Here is a 12,226-nt window from a genome sequence, read left to right on the forward strand (position 1 = left end):
GCTACAGCCGGGGCCAGCCACTTTGGAGGAGACACTCCAAGAGCACAGTAAGTTGGTCTCCAGTTGTCAGCCACTGCTGACCACTGCTGAGACAGAGAAACCTCCGAAAATCAAAATAAGCAGCATTTCAGGGGCGCCTGGGGGGCTCAGTCGGTTGGGCGTCCGACTTCGGCTCAGGTCATGATCTCACGGTTCCTGAGTTTGAGCCCGGCGTGGGGCTCTGTGCTGTCAGCACAGAGCCTGCTTTGGGTCCTCGGTCCCCCTCACTCTGCTCCTCCCCAGCTCACATGCACTCTCTCTCAAAAATAAATCAACATTTAAAAAAACAAAGCAGTACCTCAACTTAGGGCAGATATTCTAACAGAGATGTCAACCAGGGCTGGGGAGTTTCCCCTTATTTCTCCTTTTTCTTTCCTTTGTGCCTTATCATTTCATAATTGCTTTTGTTGACCTGGAAAAAATACGCAGAATGTAAAAGTTTCACTTGACCAAAATTTTTTTTTCAGGGCGCCTGGGTGGCTCAGTTGATTAAGCTACGGACTTCAGCTTGGGTCATGATCTCACGATTTGTGAGTCAGAGCCCCGCGTCGGGCTCTGTGCTGACAGTGTGGAGCCTGCTTGGGATCCTCTCTCCCTCCCTCTCTCTCTGCCCCTCCCCTACTCATGCTTTCTCTCTCTCAAAATAAATAAATAAAACTTAAATTTTTTTTTCTTTGTCCTTATACTTCTAAAGGTAACCCTTACACAGTGAACTTGAGCTGTCAACTCAAGCAAATACAAGTATAATTTGAGTGAGAAAATAACGCACAACAGCTGCCCATCTATGGAAAAGCCTAAATGCACAGCTATACGCGTTGTCAACCGTGCTGGATCGGACCACGCTAGGCTAGTTAGGTTCTTTGCTTTTTAATGCAATCTGCTTTGCTCAAAATACAAGACGAGATGGCGAGGGACAATATGAGAAAACTCACAGAGCAGCAACCATCCGTTGTTACTGGGTGTATGTCCTTTGGAACGCAATGTGCTAAAGGTGTGGGGATGTTCGGGCAGTAAAGGTCACCCTCTAGAAAGAATAATCCCTAACGGAGGCAGGAGAAAACATAAGGGAAAATACAGAGAATGAAATAAAGCAATGTACAGAGCCCACGTCCGAGCTATCTAACCCCACTGGGAGGTCCGGCCAGGAGTTCAGGGCTTCGCCCACAGCAGCCTCCAAATCCATCCCAAGTTCGGCTGTGCCTTGAGCTCCCTCGTGGCCATTGTCCACCTTACTTAGCAAAGGAGACAACTTTGAGTCTTGTGGTTGGTTGGCTGAGACTTAAGGGCGGTGTGGAGATTCCAGAAATTGCCCTATGGTTTGGTGCCTCCTTCTTCGGCCAATCTTGGGATCTTGATGATTATGAGCTCCCCACCCTCCCTGCATCGTCAGAGAGGGTCCTGGCTGTGTCTCTCAGCATCTTCCAGAAGGAGCTGGGCTGCAGGTAGGAGCCGAATGCGAACAGGTAACCCGCAATCATAGAGGCGGTTGTGCTTAACTTGATAAACATTCGTCATTCTCACCATGCAAATGTCTCAAGTAGCCTTATACATAGTTACCCGAACTTTCTCAAAGGGTTGTGATACAAACTTTTCTTTTCAGAACGAGTATACCAGTTAAAATCCCCACCAGCCCGTGGATGAGCATAATAAACCCCCAGGACTCACACACTGAGTAATAACACTTTTCAAAGTAGCTTCCGACCTGGTATTTGAAAATGTTGTTTTAATCGCCTATGTCCTTGACTACCAGTGGGGATGACCTCTACTGTTGTCAAATGTTTACCAGCTGACTGTTTTTCTCATTGTGGGGTTATCTGTGTTTGTCCTTTGGCAATTCTCTCGAGGAATCCTTCCCACCCCGGGGAAGACCGATTAGAGTGATCCGCAAGAAATGAAGCAGGGAATGAAGAGACGGTGCTTTCTTTGGGGCCCTCTTCGGGAGGAAAAGCTGTTAGAGCTGCCGAGACTGACGACAGTTGTCATTTATTGAGACCGCTGTGCGCCAGGCACCTGACGTCATTTCACTTACAGCTGACCCTTGCACAGGGCGGGTTTGAACCGCGTGGGTTTGTTCCTATACAGATTTTTTTTTTTTTCCCCAAGAAATACGGCACCGTAAATGTATGTTCTTTCAGGATTTTCTTAGTAACACCTCCTCTCTCTTGCTTGCTTTACTGTAAGACTCCGGTATATAATACACATCACGTGCAATACGTGTTCATCGAGTGCTTATACCATCAGGCTTCTCCTCAACAGTAGGCTACTACTAGTGGTTAGGTTTGGGGGATCACAAGTTATATGTGAATTTTCAATTACATGGGGGATCGGCGCCCCTAATCCTGCATTGTTCAAGGGTCGGCTGTATTTTACAAACGGTAAGCTGAGAACCTAAGTAATGCAAGTTATTTTAAGGTGACTGAAGGTCACAGCTAGGCCACTAGGTCTTTTCTTCTGTCTTCAGAGCTAAAGCACACAGGCTCTGGGGTCAGATTGCCAACTTTTGATTTCTGGGTCCACCGCTTACCTGCTGTGTGTCCCTGGGCAAGTTACTCAACTACTCCGTGCTCCCAGATTCCTCATCTGGAAATAAATTCCTATCTTCCTCATGGGATTACTGTAAGGATTAATTGATTCAATTCATTCAATGGGCAATGGGCTATCACTTCCTTCTATAAGTTTATTGAAACATCTGCTATGTGAGTAGATTTGTCATCAGTTTCACAATCCACTCTTTTTCTATTGCTTTAAATATTTTGAGGCAATGGAGTTACGTGGAAAGGGACTTGATTTTCGTATCTTCTTAATTAATGTTTGCTTTTTATCCTCGAGACTTTTTCTTCCTTATCCTTCTGGATGCTTTTCTCCTAACTTTATTCTGAGGTAGCTAATAGAGCTCTCTGTAAAGTAATGCCTTTGCGGTTTAACTTCTGCCCTTTCTATGTTTTTGAGCCTTCGAGAGCCTCACGTGTTAGGTACATAGCTCTTTCAAAGGTCATGTAGCTAGGTTTTCTTGATTCTGAGAATATTTGTCTTTTAACAGGTGCATGTTACCCACTTAAATTATTAAATCGATTCTCAAACATATCACCTCTTTTGTTCCTGTTCTAAATGGAGTTTTCTCCTTCATTATACTGTAACTGGTTACTTTTTCTATATATGAACACTATTGATTTTTTAGGTAAGGCTCATATCCTACCAACCCAATAGATCCCTTTATGGTTTGAGTTAGTTTTCTTCTTGCTTTTCTAGGACATTCGAGGCATGCTATCATAGCGGCTATCAGTAATGGTCTTCCTTGAATTCTATGTCTTGTGCCCTAGTTGTGCTCTCTTCCTTACTTGCACTGGATTTCCCACCACGTTTAATATCCTTGCCTTGTTTCTGACCATGAACCCCAGGCCTCTCATCTCCCCAGTAAGAATCCAGCCCTGATACTTCAGTATTTATATGTTATGATGTTAAAACCGTGTCTATCCTTTCTTATTTCCTCGGAAGTTTTTAGTAGGACAGCTGTTGAATTTGCCAAAGTGTTTTTAAATTCATTTGGAGACACTCATAGGATTTTTTTTTCTCCGACCCAGTAGTATGGAGAATTATATTAATAGATTTCTTAATGATAAATCGGATTCGTGGTATAAATTCCACTTAGTCATGGTGTACTTTTTTTTTTCTTAATGTGGTTTTTCAATGTTTACTAACAGTGTTTTTGCGTTGATATGAATAAGCAACTTTGATCTACATTTTCTTTTTGGTATATTGACTGGTATCTAACCTTGATTCACAAAACGAATTTAAGTTTTGACTCATTTTCTGTGGTCTGAAAGAATGTTTTTGACTTTGAGATCATCTGGACTTCGAACATTTGGTAGAATCCCTGTGATAGCAACTGAGCAGGGGGTGATTTTTGTGGGGTGAGCCTTGATAACCTTCTGTTTCTTCTGTGGGAACTGGTGGAAGGTTTTTTTTAGCTCTAATGAGATCATCTTGGGTCAATTTTATTTTCCTAAGAGATTGTTAATTTTGCTGAGGTTTTCAAATGTATTAGCACAATGGTGTAAAAATGGTGTTATCTTGTTTCAAATTTCCTTCAATATCAATAGATATTTTATATATTTGTGCTTTCTCCTTTTACTTCATAAAATTGGCTAGTGGATTTTCTTTTTTCTTTCTTTTTTTAAAGTATCTTCAAAGAATCAAGATTTTGATGATTACTTTGATCTAATATTTTTCTGCTCTGTACCTCATTAGTTTTTTTTTTCTTTATTTTTATTATTTCCTTATTATGCTTTGTTCTGTTCACCTCGCGCTTTGAATAACTTTTCAAATTGCTAATTCAATCCATTTATTTTCACCCTTGTGTGTTTATTGCTACAGCTATTTATTTAAGACTGTGAATTTTCCTCTAGTCACTGCTTTAAATGTGTTCCATTGATTCTGAGATGTAAATTCTTTTTTTTCCCCGGAAATTCTTAAATTTCAATTCATATTTCCCCTTTCTTTCCGGAGTCATTGAAGAGAAGGCTTTAAATTCCCAAATGAAAAGAATTGGGGGAGTTTTCATTTTGATAATTCCCTTTTAAATTTCTAGATCTTTAATATTTTGATCAGAGTTTGCTTGTATTTATTCCATGTGATTTTCTAACGCTTTCGCGATGATCCAATATATGATCAACATATAATTTTTGAATGGTCTACGTGCAACTGTGAGGGAGGTACATTCTCTGTTTTCAGGATGTAGTTCCATACACACGTGATACACTTTGTTTCGGACACTGTTTAGATTGTTTATGTTCTTACTTATCAGTGCAGCTGACCTGTCTTAGACTGACCGTTATGACAGTTTTCTACCCTTTCAGTGCCAGTGTCTGGTCCTCCTTGCCTTTCCTACAGTTTCTGCTCCGTGCAGGTAGGGGCCATGCGGTGCGTAGATATTCACATCTTCATTATGAGTTTTGACTCCGGATTATAAAATCTCCTTGTTTAATGCTCTTCCGCCCAAATTCCCCTTTATCTGAAATCAGAATTTATCACCGATCTTCTCCTTGTTTCCATCCGCCTCGTATATGGTCCTCATTCCTTTATTTTTAGCCTTTTGAATCAATGGATATTGGGTAGGTCTCTCTCCACAGCACAGAGTCGGGTTCTATTTTATGTGCCACTGTGAAAATAGTTCTCTTTTAATGGATGAGTTAATCCCATTCGCCTTGTATTTGTACCACTGATATATTGGTTTCAAACCTGTCACGTAATCTTCTGTTCTGATTACTCTATGTATTTGGTCATATTCATTGTATTTCTTTGTACGGTGAAGCTTCTTTCTTCGTATTTTTGCAAATTCTTTTGGCACTTTTGGAATTGCTAACCTTTGGTTCTAGTAGTTAGCTGTATATTTATAGTTCTTACAGCAGTCCCATTTTTTTTCACCTAACCATTACCACCCAGGCTCTGAGGTTTAACAAGCAGCAGCGTCTGACTTACATCTCTTTTCTATGTATTAGTCAGTGATCAGTGTCATTAGTCACTAGTCATTAGTCACCGATGTCATTCTCCTTTGCCCTCCGTCCCTTCCTTTCCTTGCACTTTCTGTATGTTTCTTTCTACTTTGTCACAAGATACGACAGTCTTGGTTTAATCTTGGCTCATCAACGAAAGTACTGAATTACCAGCACTCGCTGGTTCTTTCCCGGCTGGTCCCCAGTCTGTCCCCAGTCGGATGATGATCATTCTCTAGTCGGTGTCTCCAGAGGTTTCTGTGCACCGTGCTCCCTGAGCTCATACACATATGCACTCTCTGTCCTAAAAGCCTTATGCTTCCAGAACAACTTGGTCTCACGCCTGCCCAGCTCATTCAAACACACAAGCAAGGCTGTTTGTTTGCAAAGGCTCAATGAGTGCTTTCAATGAGCCAGGTCTCAGATTTAACCATTTCCATTTCAATTTTCCCTGAAAAACAACTGCCCCTTTCATTATATACAATTATGCTTTTTCCCATTATCCAGAAATTTTATGTGGATCATTATTTTAAATATTCATTCTTTCCCTTTATTTTGTTTTATTTTTTCAAGAATTGCAATGATCTCTATTTCCCATCTTCCATTTCAACCACTTTCCCTCTAGTCATTTTTACTTCTGTTTAATAAAATTCTTGGTTGCTTTCCTGTCTTCCTTTAATGTTTCTTATTAAATTTTCATTCTAGTTGACTCACCCTAGGACACCAAGTAATTTTTTCTTCACTTCTGAGATGGATTTTGCCTTTTCCTTCCATATTGTTCCTGATTTCTATTCACTCTGGTTAATACACACATACACACAGGGGCACCTGGGTGGCTCAGTCGGTTAAACGTCTGACTTCCTCTCAGGTCATGATCTCACAGTTTGTGAGTTCGAGCCCGGTGTCGGCTCTGTGCTGATAGCTTGGAGCCTGGAGCCTGCTTCGGATCCTGTGCCTCCCTCTCTCTCTGCCCCTCCCCTGCTCGCACTCTATCTCTTCTTTAAAACTAAATAAACATTAAAAAAAAATACACACACACACAGGTTATATATGTGCAGTTTACAAATGTTCAAACTATATACATCCAGGTATATATGTGAGTATGTATGTCAAGATTATATATATACATATTCAGATTATATATGTATTATATATTTAGATTACATATGTATATCAGGGTGCCTGGATGGCTCAGTCAGTTGAGTGTTTGATTTGGCTCAGGTCATGATCTCACAGTTTGTGAGTTCAAGCCCCACGTTGGGCTCTGTGCTGACAGCTTAGAGCCTGGAGCCTGCTTTGGATTCTGTTGTCTTCCTCTCTCTCTGTTCCTCCCCTGTTCACTCTCTGTCTCTCTCTGTCTCCCAAAAATGAATAAATGTGAAATTTTTTTTCAATTGATTATAGATAGATAGATAGATAGATAATATGTGTATATAATTTAGATTATAGATAATCTATAATTATTGCTTCCTGGTTGTTTTGTGGGGGGATAATTTTTATCAGTAGTAAAGGTTGTGATTTGCATTTTCTAGTTTTTTAGAAAAGGTTTCTATGAAGTTGCTTTGATTTTTTTCCATTCCCAGACATTTATGAAGAGGGCTCCTCATTACAAACTTTCTCTCTCATCAGGTTAGCAAAACCGAGTTTACTAAGTGGTGATTTAGGTATTGGTAGAAGGTTACAGGTGGGTACATCTCATTTCTTAGTTTCTGCAAATTCTTTCTCTTCCTTCTCTCTCTACCCTGACGCCCCTCTGAGAGGCACCCCCCTTACAGATCTGATTCTCCCCAAGGGGCAGTGTTTCCCTGAAGCCGCAAAATCCAGTGTTGCACACTCGAATCCCTACCCCTGGAGCCAGTCCCTGACCAAGGTTGAGCAGTTTAGACTCAGGGTCGGACTTTCTCTTTCTGAGAGTGATTTTGCCTGTATTTCATTGTGGATTCCCACTGTCCTCTTCTATTGTTCACAGGGTCTCTGAAGCCTTCCTTCCCCTCCCCTGTTTTCTGCACCTAATGGCTTGTAACGGTGATGGAAACTCCTCTGGAATTTGACATTTGCTTCTTTAGATCATTGAAATTTTTGGTATTCTCTGCCTCCCAGCAATTAGGGTGCTGGGGCTTGCGTGTGACTTCATTTATGCTCCTTTAGGACTCTTGTTTCCAGGAAGACGCATGAAGAGATTCTGAGTCCAGCCCTTCCCATTACCCACCCAACATGACAGCTCAGCTATTTCATTATCTCATGACATTCGTTTCCCCCAAAGAGTAGGCATTCACGCTGTCACTCCTCTTTCTAGACATTCTGTCTTTTCTCTTTGATGGCTGTTTAGATATTTGTCTCTGTGTTTGATGGTTCACGGTGTTCTGATAATGTACCTATGACAAAGTTTGGGGTCACGTGTTTTGATTGAGACTTACTGTGTTTTTTCACACTCAAGATCGATGCCTTTTTTCAATTCCGGAAAATTTCCTCGGCATTACTTTATTATCTCATTCTGGAACCCTGACTTGGTACATGTTGGAACTTTAATTTCTGCCCCAGCATCTATTTTCCTTTCTGGCTGATAACAAGATCTCAATTTTTATCTTTGTATACTGGGATGATGGCCACGTCAGTAAATTCTTGCCAATGAGCAGGGAATTTGAAAAACTTGGTTTTTTGTTTTTTGTTTTTTGTTTTTTTTTTTTTGCTTGTACGACCTTAGCAAATTCAATTAAAATCTCTCCCTTAGTTTCTTCAGATGTTAAATGGGCTATTTTATTTTTTAAGTTCATTTATTTATTTTGAGAGAAAGAGAGAGAGTGAGCATGAGTGGGGAGGGGCATAAAGAGGGGGAGAAAGAGAATCCCAAGCAGGCCCCGAGTGGTGAACACAGAGCCCGACGTGGGGCTCGAATGTAGAAATGGTGAGATCGTGACCTGAGTCAAAATCAAGAGTTGGACACTTAGACACTTAACTGACTGAGGTACCCAAGCACCACAAATGGGGCTATTTTAGAAGAATCAATGATGCGAGCGCCTGGCATAGTTCCTGAAACAATTTTTTTTTTTTTAACCTGAAGATCTGCATCAGGAAAAATTAAACGTTGGTTCTGTGTGATTTGTCTCATCCAGGAGGTCAGCGGACTTTTAAAATCCCTACACTCTAGTGGTGATGCCACGATATGCAAGCATCTCAGAGCAAGTTCTCACCTTAAAGACCTGGTTGCTAAACGTGGTCTTCCCATGTCTGTTGTGTTTTAAGTAGCACATGGGTTTCATTCTCCAGGTATCCTGTTTAGTTATAAAATTAATTTAGGAAACATCTCTAAATGCCCAACTTGCGTAATCCCATAATATTTAATACGTACGCATATATAGGCAACATTAAAGGGTTTCATTGACATTAGCGGTAGGTGTTTATATAACTCGCTTCAAGGAAAGAAGGAATCCAAGATCTCCATGAACGTTAAAGGTTGAATGTGTTCACTTTTTCATTTTATCATATCAGAGTCAGTGTTGCGGTCCGATCCTTTGAGACATCGGCATCATCCCGTAAACATCCCAGCGGCCGCCTGGGTCTTCAAGGGAGACTGTGACGCAGACGAGGACACGAGACGGAGATGAGATAAGGGTGGCTGTGTCCCCGTTTGCCAGAGCCGTTGAAGTCTTTATCACCACCCCTCTTATTTTAGAATCTCTTGCGGAGCTACCCTGTCATTCCAGAAAGGACACCTTACAAATGGTAGATTAGTGGGCAACAAGGAGTTGGTGATGATGTGACTACTAGGCGGTGAGACCAGGAGCCTGTCATTTAAAGCGATCACCGATGAAGCTTTCTAATTCATGAGGGGTAGGAAAAGGGTGCATTTGTGCATTTCTGCAGGTTTCCACTGACGACGCTTCTTCCCTTGCACGTGTGTCTTGACCAATAAAATGTGCAAGTGTATTTGGCTGAGCATCAGTCGTGAGTATAAAACTCGAGCACAGAGAGAGAGCATGTGCCCCAAAACACTACGAAGTGAGAACATAGTTACCACTGTATAAGCAAAGTTGCTGTGGAATGTTAGATTTTTCTGACCAGGAATGACCCTGAAAACACCTTGTTCAACCTTCACGTGCACCAGCCCTAAGTCATTTTGTAGGACCATCTTGTCTGACCTGTGCTGTGAATGTTCCTTTTATTCTCAGTTCCAGAGGATGAAGAGAAAGAAGAGAAGCGCCAGGGAACTGATTTAAACTAACACAGCCCCGGGGCACCCAGGGGGCTCCGTGGGTTGAGCGTCCGACTTCCGCTCAGGTCATGATCTCACGGTTCGTGGGTTCGAGCCCCGTGTCAGGCTCTGTGCTGACAGCTCGGAGCCTGGAGCCTGCTTCGGATTCTCTGTCTCCCTCTCTTTTGGTGCTACCCCCCACTCACACTTTTTTTTCCCTCTTTCTCTTTCTCAAAAATAAACAAACGTAAAAAATTTTTAAAATTTAAAAAAATTAAACTAACCCAGATTTCTGGAGGCCAGGCCAGCAGATTGCAACACAGAATGCCAATGTATTTGCTCATAATAATGAGGAAGTAGACAAGTTTTTTTAAGTTTATTTATTTATTTTGAAAGAGAGAGAGAGGAGAGAGAGAATGTCGCACTGAGCCCCATACAGGGCTCGGTCCCACAAACCCAACTGTAAGACCACGACCTAAGCGGAAACCAAGAGTCGGACACTTAACTGACTGAGCCCGCTGGGTGCCCCGGAAATAGATAATTTTCTGACGATCAGCCTATGTACGCTCCAAGAAACCTCCTATCCCAGAAGCAGACTTAGAAGACAGAACTGAATGCATTCCTCAACACGCGCAAATGATAACTAACAAATATGTTGAAGATGATAAATGCAGTTAGATTTGTACCTTTATCTTTTTAAGTTTATTTATTTATTTTGAGAGAGAGAGAGAGAAATAGAGAGAGAGAGAGAGAGAGAGAGAGAGAGAACCAGCAGAGGAGGCGCACAGATAGGGAGAAAGAGAATCCCAAGCAGGCCCTGTGCTTGAACCGATGAACCATAGGTTCATGACCTGAGCTGAAGTCAAGAGTTGGATGCTCAACCAACTGAGCCACCCAGATGCCCCTAAATTTGTACTTAATTTTTTTAATGTGTATTTATTTTTGAGAGAGACAGAAACAGAATGCGAGTGGGTTAGGGGCAGAGAGAGAGGAGACACAGAATCGAAAGCAGGCTCCAGGCTCTGAGCTGTCATCACAGAGCCCAAGGGGGGGCTCGAACTCACGGGCCCTGAGATCAGGACCTGAGCCGAAGTTGGACGCTCAACAGACTGAGCCACCCAGGTGCCCCTAAATTTGTACTTATAAAACGCATTTTTAAGCATGCCTGTGAAAACACTGATGCATAAAAAGAGAGGAAAGAAATAACGGAGTTAAAGTTCATGATTAGACATGCATTTGGCTTATATTAAAAAAGAAAACATCTAAAAAATCAAGAAGAGATTCCTTAGTAAATTTCATGAAGTTCCAGTAAAAATGAACATCAAACAAATCTTTTTGTGTGTGTGTCCTGCTCCCCCGAAATCTATGCCACCGGTCATGTATGATAGTACGGTTTTGAAAATTTGACAGAAAACTGCAATAACACATTTTTCCGGAAATCTGCGTATTCTTGACATCTTACTGAAATATTGCCGCCAGAAGAGTCCCTGAGCTACTAAGAGGTAAAATTAAAGGTCACTTCTATCATTGAATAAAAGTGATTGCTCCAGAAAAGTAGCAAATGGCTAGAACAAACCGAGATATAATTTCCTGAATGATTTATCCCTTCCTCACTGATGGGTGGCACCAATTTTAATATGTATTTTGTTCTTGTAGTGGTCTAGATTTTCACCAATCCCCGACGTTGCGACTATTGGAGCCCGCTTCGGATTCTGTGTCTCCCTCTCTCTCTGCCCCTCCCCCACACATGCTCTGTCTCTCTCTGTCTCAGAAATAAATAAACATTAAAAAATAATTTTTTTTAAGTACATGCGGGAACTGGGTGGGAGCGTGGCTGTCTCCCAGCGGGACTGGGACACTCTAGGCTTACCTCTGGGGACGCTCAGAGTGTCGTCCTGACTGTTGGCCAAAAGAAGGATGAGGTGGGTCGGCTAATGGTTTGTCCTGTGCTGTTTAGGGTTTGAAACCCCCCTGGAGATGTTCTGAATTCGTGCGTTTGCCTTGTTAAGGGGTGAGAGACGGATGCCGTGCTCCAGCCTTCCTGGGCTACACACACTAACTTCAGCTCCGCACCAGCTGACAGAAAAGATACCTTCGTTACACTTCTGTCTGGTCTCCTCTGACACCCAGCGATATCTCTCAGTGGTTCACAAAGCACATCCCCGGAAAGGGGGAAAGGGGTGGGGGAGGGAAGGCGGCTGCATCTGGATGTTTCTTCATGCTTGATGATGATGAGTACCAGTGTGCCGCATGGCTGTATCCTTCGTCTTTACACGTGTGAGTACACCCTACGGAGGCTGCACACCCTTCCGTCTACCCCACCCGGGGTGATTAGCGCAAGGTCTCATATGGCAAGAGACCTCATTATTGATTGACAAATATACCTTTATTTTCATGCTCTTCTACATTACAAATTTCAAAGTCTTGTCCAGTTCTAAAAGCCAAAGCATTAAGATTTTGGCTGGAGTTTTGCTAAACATACACATCTTATTGCATCAGAATT

Source organism: Neofelis nebulosa, chromosome 6, assembly GCF_028018385.1.
Source record: "Neofelis nebulosa isolate mNeoNeb1 chromosome 6, mNeoNeb1.pri, whole genome shotgun sequence".
Lineage (NCBI taxonomy): Eukaryota > Metazoa > Chordata > Mammalia > Carnivora > Felidae > Neofelis > Neofelis nebulosa.